This window comes from Prunus avium, chromosome 6 (assembly GCF_965620075.1).
Source record: "Prunus avium chromosome 6, drPruAviu1.hap1.1, whole genome shotgun sequence".
Classification (NCBI taxonomy): domain Eukaryota; kingdom Viridiplantae; phylum Streptophyta; class Magnoliopsida; order Rosales; family Rosaceae; genus Prunus; species Prunus avium.
Genome location: NC_142289.1, coordinates 18,090,997 through 18,105,527, shown reverse-complemented (window position 1 = coordinate 18,105,527; position 14,531 = coordinate 18,090,997). Strand labels below are relative to the sequence as shown.

At 39.6% G+C, this 14,531-nt stretch overlaps 1 non-coding gene across 1 annotated transcript; it reads left to right on the top strand.

Annotated features, from left to right (window-relative positions):
- The first annotated feature begins 14,021 nt into the window (after positions 1 to 14,021).
- Positions 14,022 to 14,128, top strand: LOC148293797 (small nucleolar RNA R71). The gene has a single exon (XR_015836843.1). It is a non-coding gene; the product is annotated as a small nucleolar RNA R71 (small nucleolar RNA).
- The last annotated feature ends 403 nt before the right edge of the window (positions 14,129 to 14,531 follow it).

Sequence of the window (14,531 nt, the reverse complement as noted above, 5' to 3'; positions counted from 1 at the left end):
CGTTGAACTTGAATTGTCCAATTTCTCACACCTATTAATTTCGGATCGAGCCCAAAACTTGGGCAACATCATAATATGGTGGGAGGAGTCATTTGGTGAGTTTTGAGTGAAATCCAAACGCTAGAAGTATGGAATACACCAACCACTCCAATTAGGAACGAACTGACGTTGAACTTGAATTGTCCAATTTCTCACACCTATTGATTTCGGATCGAGCCCAAAACTTGGGCAACATCATAATATGGTGGGAGGAGTCATTTGGTGAGTTTTGAGTGAAATCCAATCGCTAGAAGTATGGAATACACCAACCACGCCAATTAGGAACGAACTGCCGTTGAACTTGAATTGTCCAATTTCTCACACCTATTAATTTCGGATCGAGCCCAAAACTTGGGCAACATCATAATATGGTGGGAGGAGTCATTTGGTGAGTTTTGAGTGAAATCCAAACGCTAGAAGTATGGAATACACCAACCACTCCAATTAGGAACGAACTGCCGTTGAACTCGAATTGTCCAATTTGGAAGACCTATTGATTTCGGATCGAGCCCAAAACTTGGGCAACATCATAATATTGTGGGACGAGTCATTTGGTGAGTTTTGAGTGAAATCCAATCGCTAGAAGTTTGGAATACACCAACCACTCCAATTAGGAACGAACTGCCGTTGAACTTGAATTGTCCAATTTCTCACACCTATTGATTTCGGATCGAGCCCAAAACTTGGGCAACATCATAATATGGTGGGAGGAGTCATTTGGTGAGTTTTGAGTGAAATCCAATCGCTAGAAGTATGGAATACACCAACCACTCCAATTAGGAACGAACTGCCGTTGAACTTGAATTGTCCAATTTCGAACACCTATTAATTTCGGATCGAGCCCAAAACTTGGGCAACATCATAATATGGTGGGAGGAGTCATTTGGTGAGTTTTGAGAGAAATCCAAACGCTAGAAGTATGGAATACACCTACCACTCCAATTAGGAACGAACTGCCGTTGAACTTGAATTGTCCAATTTGGAACACCTATTGATTTCGGATCGAGCCCAAAACTTGGGCAACATCATAATATGGTGGGACGAGTCATTTGGTGAGTTTTGAGTGAAATCCAATCGCTAGAAGTTTGGAATACACCAACCACTGCAATTAGGAACGAACTGCCGTTGAACTTGAATTGTCCAATTTCTCACACCTATTGATTTCGCATCAAGCCCAAAACTTGGGCAACATCGTAATATGGTCGGAGGAGTCATTTGGTGAGTTTTGAGTGACATCCAATCGCTAGAAGTGTGGAATACACCAACCACTCCAATTAGGAACGAACTGCCGTTGAACTTGAATTGTCCAATTTCTCACACCTATTGATTTCGGATCGAGCCCCAAACTTGGGAAACATCATAATATGGTGGTAGGAGTCATTTGGTGAGTTTTGAGTCAAATCCAATCGCTAGAAGTATGGAATACACCAACCACTCCAATTAGGAACGAACTGCCGTTGAACTTGAATTGTCCAATTTCTCACACCTATTGATTTCGGATCGAGCCCAAAACTTGGGCAACATCATAATATGGTGGGAGGAGTCATTTGGTGCGTTTTGAGTGAAATACAATCGCTAGAAGTATGGAATACACCAACCACTCCAATTAGGAACGAACTGCCGTTGAACTTGAATTGTCCAATTTGGAACACCTATTGATTTCGGATCAAGCCCAAAACTTGGGCAACATGATAATATGGTGGGAGGAGTCATTTGGTGAGTTTTGAGTGAAATCCAATCGCAAGAAGTATGGAATACACCAACCACTCCAATTAGGAACGAACTGCCGTTGAACTTGAATTGTCCAATTTCTCACACCTATTGATTTCGGATCGAGCCCAAAACTTGGGCAACATCGTAATATGGTCGGAGGAGTCATTTGGTGAGTTTTGAGTGAAATCCAATCGCTAGAAGTATGGAATACACCAACCACTCCAATTAGGAACGAACTGCCGTTGAACTTGAATTGTCCAATTTCTCACACCTATTGATTTCGGATCGAGCCCAAAACTTGGGCAACATCATAATATGGTGGGAGGAGTCATTTGGTTAGTTTTGAGTGAAATCCAATCACTAGAAGTATGGAATACAGCAACCACTCCAATTTGGAACGAACTGCTGTTAAACTTGAATTGTCCAATTTGGAACACCTATTGATTTCGGATCGAGCCCATATCCTGGGCAACATCATAATATGGTGGGAGGAATCATTTGGTGAGTTTTGAGTGAAATCCAATTGTTAGAAGTATGGAATACACCAACCACTCCAATTAGGAACGAACTGCCGTTGAACTTGAATTGTCCAATTTCTCACACCTATTGATTTCGGATCGAGCCCAAAACTTGGGCAACATGATAATATGGTGGGAGGAGTCATTTGGTGAGTTTTGGGTGAAATCCAATCGCTAGAACTTTGGAATACACCAACCACTCCAATTAGGAACGAACTGCCGTTGAACTTGAATTGTCCAATTTCTCACACCTATTGATTTCGGATCGAACCCCAGACCTGTGTAACATTATAATATGGTGGGAGGAGTCATTTGGTGAGTTTTGAGTGAAATCCAATCGCTAGAAGTATGGAATACACCAACCACTCTCATTAGGAACGAACTGTCGTTGAACTTGAATTGTCCAATTTTTCACACCTATTGATTTAGGATCGAGCCCAAAACTTGGTCAATTTTATAATATGGTGGGAGGAGTCATTTGGTGAGTTTTGAGTGAAATCCAATCGCTAGAAGTATGGAATACACCAACCACTCCAATGAGGAACGAACTGCCGTTGAACTTGAATTGACCAATTTGGAACACCTATGGATTTCGGATCGAGCCCCAAACTTGGGCAACATCATAATATGGTGGGAGGCGTCATTTGGTGAGTTTTGAGTGAAATCCAATCGCTAGAAGTGTGGAATACACAAACCACTCCAATTAGGAACGAACTGCCATTGAACTTGAATTGTCCAATTTCCCACGCCTATTGATTTCGGATCGAGCCCAAAACTTGGGAACATCATAATATGGTGGGAGGAGTCATTGGTGAGTTTTGAGTGAAATCAATTAGCTAGAAGTATGGAATACACCAACCACTCCAATTAGGAAAGAACTGCCGTTGAACTTCAATTGTCCAATTTCTCACACCAATTGATTTCGGATCGAGCCCAAAACTTGGGCAACATGATAATATGGTGGGAGGAGTCATTTGGTGAGTCTTGAGTGAAATCCAATCTTTAGAAGTATGGAATACACCAACCACTCCAATTAGGAACGAACTGCCGTTGAACTTGAATTGTCCAATTTCTCACAACTGTTGATTTCGGATCGAGCCCCAAACTTGGGCAACATCAGAATATGGTGGGAGGAGTCATTTGGTAAGTTTTGAGTAAAATCCAATCACTAGAAGTATGGAATACACCAACCACTCCAATTAGGAACGAACTGCCGTTGAACTTGAATTGTCAAATTTCTCACACCTATTGATTTCGGATCGAGCCCAAAACTTGGGCAACATCAGAATATGGTGGGATTAGTCATTTGGTGAGTTTTGAGTGAAATCCAATCGCTAGAAGTATGGAATACACCAACCACTCCAATTAGGAACGAACTGCCGTTGAACTTGAATTGTCCAATTTCTCACACCTATTAATTTCGGATCGATCCCCAAACTTGGGCAACATCAGAATATGGTGGCAGGAGTCATTTCGTGAGTTTTGAGTGCAATCCAATCGCTAGAAGTATGGAATACGCCAACCACTCCAATTAGGAACGAACTGCCGTTGAACTTGAATTGTCCAATTTCTTTCACCTATTGATTTCGGATCGAGCCCAAAACTTGGGCAACAACACAATATGGTGGGAGGAATAATTTGGTGATTTTGAGTGAAATCCAATCGCTAGAAGTATGGAATACACCAACCACTCCAATTAGGAACGAACTGCCGTTGAACTTGAATTGTCCAATTTCTCACATCTATTGATTTCGGATCGAGCCCAAAACTTGGGCAACATCATAATATAGTGTTAGGAGTCATTTGGTGAGTTTTGAGTAAAATGCAATCGCCAGAAGTATGGAATACACCAACCACTCCAATTAGGAACGAACTGCCGTTGCACTTGAATTGTCCAATTTCTCACACCTATTGTTTTCGGATCGAGCCCAAAACTTGGGCAACGTGATAATATGGTGGTAGGAGTCGTTTGGTGAGTTTTGAGTGAAATCCAAGCGCTAGAAGTATAGAATACACTCCAATTTGGAATGAACTGCCGTTGAACTTGAATTGTCCAATTTCTCACACCTATTGATTTCGGACCGAGCCCAAAACTTGGGCAACCAGATAATATGGTGGGAGGAGTCATTTGGTGAGTTTTGAGGGAAATCCAATCGCTAGAAGTATGGAATACACCAACAACTCCAATTAGGAACGAACTGCCGTTGAACTTGAATTGTCCAATTTCTTTCTCCTATTGATTTCGGATCGAGCCCAAAACTTGGGCAAAACATAATATGGTGGGAGGAGTCATTTGGTGAGATTTGAGTGAAATCCAATCGCTAGAAGTACAGAATACAACAACCACTCCAATTAGGAACGAACTGCCGTTGCACTTGAATTATCCAATTTCTCACACCTATTGATTTCGGATCGAGCCCAAAACTTGGGCAAAACATAATATGGCGGGAAGAGTCATTTTTTGAGTTTTGAGTGAAATCCCATCGCTAGAAGTATGGAATACACCAACCACTCCAATTAGGAACGAACTGCCGTTGAACTTGAATTGTCCAATTTCTCACACCTAATGATTTCGGATCGAGCCCAAAACGTGGGCAACAACATAATATTGTGGGAGGAGTCATTTGGTGAGTTTTGAGTGAAATCCAATCGCTAGAAGTATGGAATACACCAACCACTCCAATTAGGAATGAACTGCCGTTGAACTTGAATTGTCCAGTTTCTTTCACCTATTGATTTCGGATCGAGGCCAAAACTTGGGCAACGTCATAATATAGTGTTAGGAGTCATTTGGTGAGTTTTGAGTGAAATCCAATTGCTAGAAGTATGGAATACATCAATGTTGTTAATATTATGTTAACTCGCAATTGTACGGGGCAATTAGTAGTATAGCAAGACAAGTACGAGGTCGTACCCACGAAGACTGAGAAGTTAAAACTAGTTATGTACTTAGATTACCAAATTCAAGAAAGTAGGAGGTTATGTCTAAAACAGAATTTAAAACAAGAGTGGTTGTGATTGTTGAACAAAAGAAGCAAAATGAAATTGCAAACAAAAACAAGTAAACAAATGTAACAAAGAGTGGTTTTAAGAGTTGGAAAACAGATTTTGAGACTAGGGCATTCGAATCACCATAACAATTCAATTCTGGGTTATAAAGATTCAAGTAACAAGTCTAATTCAGATTCAAAGATTGATTCTAGCTAAAGTATGATTAGGCCATGGTGTTTGGTCCTAACCTTGTGTTCCTAATTCCCTAATTTGATCATTTGTTGTCTAACCTAAAATTAAGCATTAGGAACCCATTAAGCATAGAAGAACATTTTAAACAACCAAGTATGTATCTAATCCCTGTTGTCGAATGTCCATACATACTCTTCCTATTCATAGTTCAATTCGAATTAAAGCATGGTGTATACTCTTAATTCAAACCAAGATAGTTAACAAACAAGTTCTAATGGTGATCAATCATTCAAACAAGCATGTTAACTTATAAGCATAATGAATAAGAACATGAATCATGAATCAAACTTGAAACTCCAAACTTATAAACCCAGAATATTCATGTTAGGTTACATCGAAGCCCTAGTTATGGATTTAGCTACTCATAATGGAAAAGAGACTTGAACAGAAATGAGAAAACATAATGAATACAATAAGAGTAGAAAAACCCTTTTTCTGAAGTTCTTGTGGTGTCCAAGGCTTCTCCAAGTGCTTCTCCACTTCTAATGCTTCTCCAAGAGCTTCCCCACTTCTAGAAAGATGTATGAAGGATATGGAGGTGATTTGGGATGAGTTTGAGTGAGTGGTGATGGCTAAGGAAGATGAAATTCGTAGGGAAATGGAAGAGAGGTTTGCTGGAGTTGTTTTGGTGATTGTTGGAGTGTTTGGGATTTTGAGAGTGTTTGAGGATGGTTGGAGTGAATTGTGGGGGTTGTGAATCTCAGGATTTGTTGTGTCTTGAATGTGGAATGGATGTGGTATTTATAGGGAGAGGGGAGTGACAAATCTGAATTCAATATGGCTAATGCATACAACACTTGCATTATAAAAGATGAATTGGTTGATGCACTTCACTAATGCATACAACACTTGCATTATAAAATCTGAATTGGTTGATGCACTTCACCAATAGATCCCACCAGCAGCCCTAGCTCATCTTCATGTCACCATGACCAAGCTTCCAACCAGAAATGATAGCTCATACCTAGCTCACCATGACCAAGCATCCAACCAGCACATGCTGAGGTCAGCATAACCAGCAACTTCAAGGGCTTACAACTTGGGCTTCTCTTAATCAAATTAGGACTTTAAGCACTCGAAATTGAAGTTCAGAATGTCTTCTTTCCAGCCATATATTATTTGGGCCAATCCAAGGTCGGAGGACGAAGTTAAGGCCGAAACAAATTGCTAACTCATTTTCCGCGCTGATAAGATCCATCCTGAGCATGGTTCTGTGTTTGCTAGGTAACAGACTCCATATTTATCCAATGGGGCTGCATTTTGGATATGTTATAGTACACACCCATTGGAACAACTTTCATGAAGAATTCTGCCTCATCCGAGCTGTGTAGGTTGCTTAAACAAAGCTTGCAATATGACCTACGGAACTGGACTGGCAGGGGGCTGTAGCCAAAATGAGTTTGTCTTTTAAGCTCTTCTTCCATTCATCCAAATTAGGCCTTAACATGCTTGAATTGCATGAATTATGCTCTTTTGCTCTATTGGCCTACAAAACACACAAAGGGAGGGAAATAACTTAGAATTATAGGAACTAAGCAAAAGAAGTAAGTAAATTGGGCATGTATATGTATGAAATTATGAGCTTAACACACCCCCAAACTTAGATTTTGCTAGTCCTCGAGCAAAACAAAAGAGAAACAAAGATAAAAACAAAACAAGAAGTTAACTAGACCACTTTCGTAGGTAACTCGATTGCATTGAGCGTATGCAACAAGCCTTTAAACCTCTAGGCATCCCTAGTAGGAGGAGTTGTGTCTCCTGAGGGTTTAACAGATACGATACCCACAAACGTTTTTCTAACTCTACAAAACAAAATGGTTAGAAAAACAACTTTGAAATCAACTAATGAAATTGAAAGAAAGTTTTAGTCATACCTCCAACACCATAGAGTTGCCAAGATAGGTCATCAATCAGTGTGTACAAGTGGAAGCTATAGCTCAAAGGCACACAGTTTCAAAGCAAGCACACTCAAACCTTGAATAGAGAACATGCTTCGACTCTAATTCTCACAGATAACACTCAATCACTCAGAACCTATGTTTTAATTCTCTCAAGAAAGCATAAGTGAGTGTATGAAATAGAAGCACAAATTTGGTTAGATCTCATGAAAGGAATTAAATACTAAGAATAGAGATACACACATACTTACCAGCACCCATGAATACATCCTCAAAGATCAGCTAGGTCTTTCACAATGTTGTAATGAAAGGCTAAGGTTTAGGGGAAATGGAAGAATTGGAAGGAAAAACAAATAACTTAAGAACATACCAAGGTTGCATGCTTCATTAATCTGCAAGGCATCATTGATTTAGATTGGCATGGCAGCAAACTTCATGGTATCTCCTGGCATAGACTTTATTTTTCACACTTAGATCAAATCGAAACACTTTCATCTTCGTTGATTTGATCTGCATCTTCATTAACTTCATTGCACAGATTCACATCATCTTTATTTAGGTACATGGCTGCAACTTCCTTGCTTCAAACTTTATCTTGGCACACCTTGGTATATTTCTAAGCTATAGGGTATGGCTACAATAGGTCAAGTATCTCAGATTGAGATACAAAGGTAGGGAAATGATGAGGGTGATAGAAGAAAAGGCTTTAAGTGTTTGGCTTCAAGAGGGTTGATGGAACACACATATAGGTAGGGTGAAAAGAAAGCACATAGAATGGTTATGCACACATAGCCTAGCATCACTTCAATGAGTTCATTCATGAATGAGAGCAAGCACATGATATCTGCAAAAGAGAATCATCCTTAGTATTCAATCAAAATGGAATAATGAGATCAATTAGAGTGAATTGAAGAAAATAAGTATGGATGAGAAATAGAACACTTTAAACCCTCTCAAGAAAGCAATTAGGCTCGATATAGCTCACTAGGGTAGTCTCCACTATTTTCCTTCAAGAATTTGAGCGTGGTACTTTAGCCACCAGAATTCTAAGAGCAAAAGCTTTGTGAAGTGCAAAATTCTAATATTAAAACCTCAAATAGCAGCTCCATAGCATTGATTGTATGACATTCTTTAAAAAAAAAAAAAATAAAAAAAAAAATAAAAAATAAAAATAAAAAATAAAAAATAAAAAAAAAAAAAAAAAATAGTGACAAGAGAACGAAAATTGAAAACACAAATGGATAAGAAAATTGAAATTGAAAACCTTCCCCCCAGACCTGAATTGAACATTGTCCTCAATGTGAAAGCATACAAAAGATGATTGAGAACAAACAAATGATAAAGGGAAAAGTTTAGAAGAAGGTTTAGGAAAAATAAAAAAATAAAAAAAATGAATATATAAGCAACTCATGGATGACCAGTTAAGGGCCTCAGAAAACACAGCCAGGGGATCCGGGAAGGTTGGAGGGGTCACAATGGTCCCGCTTAAAACCCAAACTTCTTAGACACCGAAGGTGTCGCCTAAAGAACTCCTAGACACTGTATTGACGGAAGTGCTCACTGGAGTTACCATAAGTTAGCTCATATGAAAAATCTTTTTAAATTTTTTTATTTTTTTTATTTTTTTTTAAATTTTTATAAAAAAATAAAAAAATAAAAAATAAAAAAAATTTAAAATAATAACAAGTAAAGAGAAAGGATTGAAATGCTCCCCCTTGATGCGATTAGGTCGATTGCTACCAAGCACCTTCTTCTTGAACACATGGGTTGCCTCCCAAGAAGCGCCTTAGTTACTGTCTTGGCAAGACATTGTGCAATCAGCTAAGTTGATGGTACGAAGGGAAGTTGATCTACCACATGGCCAGTTTGGATGCCAGCTGAAACTCCCTCATAGAATGGCTTTAAACGTTGTCCATTTACTTTGAAAGTCGAGCCATCTTTAGGGTTTTGAATCTCCACAGCTCCATAGGGAGAAACATTGACCACGGTGAATGGGCCTTGCCATCTAGACTTCAATTTTCCTGGAAAGAGACGCAAACGTGAGTTAAACAAAAGAACTGACATACCTTTGGAGAACTCTTTCCGTTGAATGTTTCTGTCATGGTAACTCTTGGTTCGTTCTTTGTAAAGCTTTGCATTCTCATAAGACTCATGTCTAATTTCTTCCAATTCATTCAGCTGAAACTTTCTTGCATGGCCTGCCTTGTCTAGATCAAAATTTAACTTCTTTATGGCCCAAAAAGCATTGTGTTCAAGCTCCATTGGCAGGTGACAAGCTTTCCCAAACACAAGACGATAAGGGCTCATTCCAATGGGAGTCTTATATGCTGTCCTATAAGCCCATAATGCATCATTGAGCTTGGCTGCCCAATCTTTCCTTGTATTGTTCACCACCTTCTCCAGGATGTGCTTAATTTCTCTATTGCTTATTTCCACTTGACCAGAAGTTTGCGGATGATATGGTGTAGAGACTCGATGGGTGATGTTGTACTTCTTCATGAGTGCTTCGAATGGCTTGTTACAGAAGTGGCTGCCTCCATCACTAATGACAGCCCTTGGAGTACCAAACCTTGTGAAAATATTATCCTTCAAGAACTTCAGCACCACCTTATAATCATTGGTTTTGGTGGCTATGGCTTCCACCCATTTAGACACATAATCAACAGCAACAAGTATGTAAGTATAACCAAAGGAAGATGGGAATGGTCCCATGAAATCAATACCCCACACATCGAAAAGCTCCACAACAAGTATGTTATTCAATGGCATTTCATTCCTGCGACTTATGTTCCCCATCCTTTGGCACCTATCACACTTAACACAAAAATTAAATGCATCTTTAAATAGAGTGGGCCAAAAGAAACCAGATTGCAGAATTTTAAGTGCTGTTTTCTTAGCTCCAAAGTGACCTCCACAGGCCAATTCGTGGCTATGCCTAAGTATGCTTTCTTGCTCTTCTTCTGGAACACATCTTCTGATGAGTTGATCCGGGCAATGCTTGAATAAGAAAGGTTCATCCCATACATAATGTTTCACCATGGAAAAGAACTTCTTCTTATCCTGAGAAGTTAGATCATTTCTAAGAACACCACAAGCAAGATAATTAACAAAATCAGCATACCATGGCTCTTTGACTTGGGCAGCATATAGTTGTTCATCAGGGAAAGTCTCATTCAAGGGTAGCACAGCTCCTCCTTTTTCTTCAACCACAATTCTGCTCAAATGATCAGCTACCACATTCTCACATCCCTTCTTATCTCGAATCTCCAAATCGAATTCTTGCAGCAAGAGAATCCATCTAATCAAGCGTGGTTTGGCATCCTTCTTAGTGAGCAAGTATCTAAGGGCTGCATGGTCAGAATAAACAATTACTTTAGAACCAACAAGGTAAGAACGAAATTTTTCTAAAGCAAAAACCACAGCAAGCAACTCCTTCTCTGTTGTGGAGTAGTTGATTTGAGCATCATTCAAGGTCCGGCTAGCATAATGAATCACATGGGGCAGCTTGTTCTTCTTTTGACCTAAAACTGCACCAATAGCAAAGTCAGAGGCATCACACATTATTTCAAATGGTAAAGACCAATCCGGAGCTATGATAATAGGGGCTGAAGTTAGCTCCCTCTTCAAGGTAGAAAAAGCTTCCATGCAAGCTTCATTAAACTCAAAAACAGCATCCTTAGCAAGGAGATTACACAATGGCCTTGTAATGCTTGAGAAATTTTTGATGAACCTTCTATAGAATCCAGCATGACCTAGAAAGCTTCTAATTCCTTTAACAGAGGTAGGGGGTGGAAGATTTGAGATGAGGTCGATCTTGGCTTTATCCACTTCGATTCCCTTGCTTGAAATCACATGGCCTAGTACAATGCCTTGTCTCACCATGAAGTGACACTTCTCCCAATTCAAAATCAGATTTGTTTCCTAGCATCTTTTAAGCACTAGAGACAAGTGGTGAAGACAATTATCAAAAGAGGAACCAAAAACTGAAAAATCATCCATAAATACCTCAATGAATCGTTCCACCATATCTGAAAAGATTGACATCATGCATCTTTGGAAAGTTGCTGGGGCATTGCATAAACCGAATGGCATCCTTCTATAAGCAAACGTACCAAATGGGCATGTAAATGTGGTTTTCTCTTGGTCTTCCGGAGCAATGGGAATTTGATTATAACCTGAAAAACCATCAAGAAAACAATAGTAAGCATGGCCAGATAAACGTTCAAGCATTTGATCAATAAAAGGTAAGGGGAAATGATCTTTTCTAGTGGATGTGTTCAACTTCCTGTAATCAATGCAAACTCTCCAACCAGTGACAGTTCGTGTAGGAACTAGCTCATTCTTCTCATTCTTCACAACGGTGATTCCGGACTTCTTTGGAACAACTTGCACAGGGCTCACCCACTTAGAATCTGAAATTGGGTAGATGATTCCTACATCGAGTAGCTTTAAAACTTCAGCTCTAACCACCTCTTTCATGTTGGGATTTAGCCTCCTTTGGGCATCACGAGATGGTTTGCTGTCTTCTTCCATTAAAATCCGGTGCATGCACATGCTTGGACTAATTCCTTTGATGTCTGCTATGGTCCACCCAATGGCTGTTTTATGCTCTTTTAGAACTTTAATTAAGCTCTCTTCTTCATGTGAGGAGAGACCTGCAGCAATTATAACAGGGAGAGTTTCGTTAGCACCCAAATATGTATATTTAAGATTATTGGGAAGAGGTTTAAGTTCTAGCTTTGGTGGGATGACAATGGATGGCTCCAATTTCGTGGATGATGGTCCAAGAGGCTCGATTGGTGGCCTAAAGGATGGTGGGTATGGCGGAAACACTTCTAAGGCAGCCACCACTTCTTGGAACTCCGGTTCACAAAGATCTTCCTCTTCTTGTGTTAAGACAGCTTCTAGAGCATCATTAGACTTTCTCTGCAAAATTTTGGAAGAAACCTCATGATCCACAACATCAATTGAAAAGCAAGAATCAAGAGAGATAGAAGGTTGAGATAGAGCATTAAGCATTTTAAATTCAACAGTTTCACCCAAAACAGTCATGGAGAGAGTGCTATCTTTCACTTTGATGATTGTGTCTGCAGTGGCCATGAATGGCCTGCCTAGGAGAATGGGATCAACACGATCTCCATTTGGATTGTCTTCCATGTCCATCACTACAAAATCAGCAGGGAGAATTAGTGTATTAACTTGAACTAGAATATCTTCTACAATACCTTTTGGATATTTTATAGAATGATCAGCTAGTTCAAGTCGCATTGAAGTCTTCTTCATCCCTTCTAAGCCAAGCTCTTGATAAACTGAATATGGCAAAACATTGATGCTTGCTCCCAAGTCCAACATGGCTCTTCCAACCTTCTTGCCTCCAATGTTAATGGGAATGTCAAAGCTGCCAGGATCATCTAGTTTTGGTGGAAGCTTCCTTTGCAATACAGCACTTACATTCTGGTCGAGCTTTACTCCTTCATTTGGAGCGAAATTGAGCTTGTGAGTTTTCAAGTCCTTGATGAATTTTCCATATGCAGGAATCTGTTCAATAAGATCAAGCAAAGGCAAATTGATATTAACTTTACTCAAAATATCATAAATCTCTTTAAAAGCCTTATCTTGCTTTGCTTTCTTAAGACGGCCTGGAAATGGAATCTGTGGAACATATGGAGCGGGTGGCACGTATCTATCTTCTTGAAGATGTGGTGGCACAAATTTGTCATCCCTTTTATGCAATTGGAATTGATCGGATTTCTGAGAATCTGATTTGGCCTTAGGAGCAGATTGAGAAGTTTTGAGTTGTTCTCCTTCCGTGGCCATGGTCTCCTCCTCTTCATTTTCTACAATCACAACATCATTTGAAAGATTAGAATCATCTTTATTATCAATGATCTTACCTGATCTGAGCACATGAATGGCCTTGGCTTCTGGGTTCTTTGGATTGATCTCAGTTTGGCTTGGCCATTTCCCAGGCACTCTTTGAGTTATTTCAGCAGCTATTTGGCCTAATTGGACTTCCAATTTGGAGATGGCAGCTTGTGTAGTTTGCTGAAAATTGGATTGGTTGATTGCCATCTGCTTCACTATATCTTCCAATGATGATGATGATTGTTGTGGCCTTTGGAATGAAGGGGGATTTGCTTGATTCTGGGTATTTCTCCATGAAAAGTTTGGATGATTCCTCCAACCTGGATTATAACTTTGAGAGTATGGATCATTTCTTGGACCTTGGTTGTAGGAATTTACCAACTTAGCTTGCTCTTGCACAAATTCTGGATATCCAGCCCCAAGTGGACAAGCTGTGGTAGCATGGTCATGAGATTCACAAATGCTACACACTTCCTTCGGAGGGCTTCTTGAGTTTAATGCAAGAAGAGCATCTAGCTTTTGTTCCAGTTTTGAAATCTGCACACTAGAAGCATCATTAGAACCACTAATAACACGTTTACCTCTTGTATCCGTATGTTGGGTCTCCATTGCTATCTCCTCAAAGAGTTCGTACATTTCTTCTGGAGTTTTGGTTTTAAAAGAACCACCTGCAAAATTGGTGACTATATTATGACTAGAAGGGGTTAGTCCTTTATAAAACATACGCATTTGAAGCTTCAATGGAATCCCATGATGAGGACATTGGTTGAGCAACCCATTGAATTTCTCCCATGCTTCACAAAACGATTCATCATCTTGCTGTGCAAATAACAAGATCTTGTCCCTAAGCATGTCGGTCTTTTGCGTGGAGAAGTATTTTTCCAGGAACTTCTTTTGAATGGCAGACCATGTAGTGAGTGAACCAGGCTTTAAAGAATTCAACCAATACTTCGCCTTATCCTTTAAAGTGTATGGAAACACTCTCATTCGAAGTTGATCTTCTGTCACACCTGTCAAGGGAAAAGAACTCACAACATTAAAAATATCCTTTATATGAGTCAATGGATCTTCATTAGGTAAACCATAAAAGGAAGGCAGCATATTAAGATGAGAAGATTTAAGCTCATAATTTCGAGCTACAGTGGGCAGCAAAATGCTTGAAGGAGATGCTGGAATTGTTGGGATATCAAGTTCTCCCATAAACTCAATGGCAGCCATCATTTCTTCTTCTTCTTGGTCTGAACTTGCTTCCGAA